Genomic DNA, 386 nt, shown 5'->3' with positions numbered 1-386 from the left:
GGCAACTTGGTTATTTTGCTCCAAGAAAACTAAAGCAGAGTACTGAGTTGCATTGCACTTGAAAGCAATTGGGTTGTAATCAATATTGATCTTTCAAGAATATATCTGGAAACAGGCTCCTTGGTTTTGGAAACATAGGCTCCTCTTGCACATTAGTTTACAAATGCGTGCACTGAAACAGTCTTTTAAATTTCAAATTTGTTTGTCTATAAGATGTCAGAAAAAAAGACAAATTATTTCTCACCACCATCATTAAATCCTTCTGTCTGGTGATCTGTGGTGTTTAACTTTACGAATAGCGTGGTGACATGTCCCACAAAGGATATGTTAACTGTCATAGTTGGAGTTCCGTCTGTTTCTGACGTCTCAAACACCACATTCCTGCC

The sequence above is a fragment of the Convolutriloba macropyga genome, chromosome 5 (assembly GCF_964194025.1).
Source record: "Convolutriloba macropyga chromosome 5, txConMacr16.3, whole genome shotgun sequence".
Lineage (NCBI taxonomy): Eukaryota > Metazoa > Xenacoelomorpha > Acoela > Convolutidae > Convolutriloba > Convolutriloba macropyga.
This window is presented reverse-complemented; position numbering follows the sequence as displayed.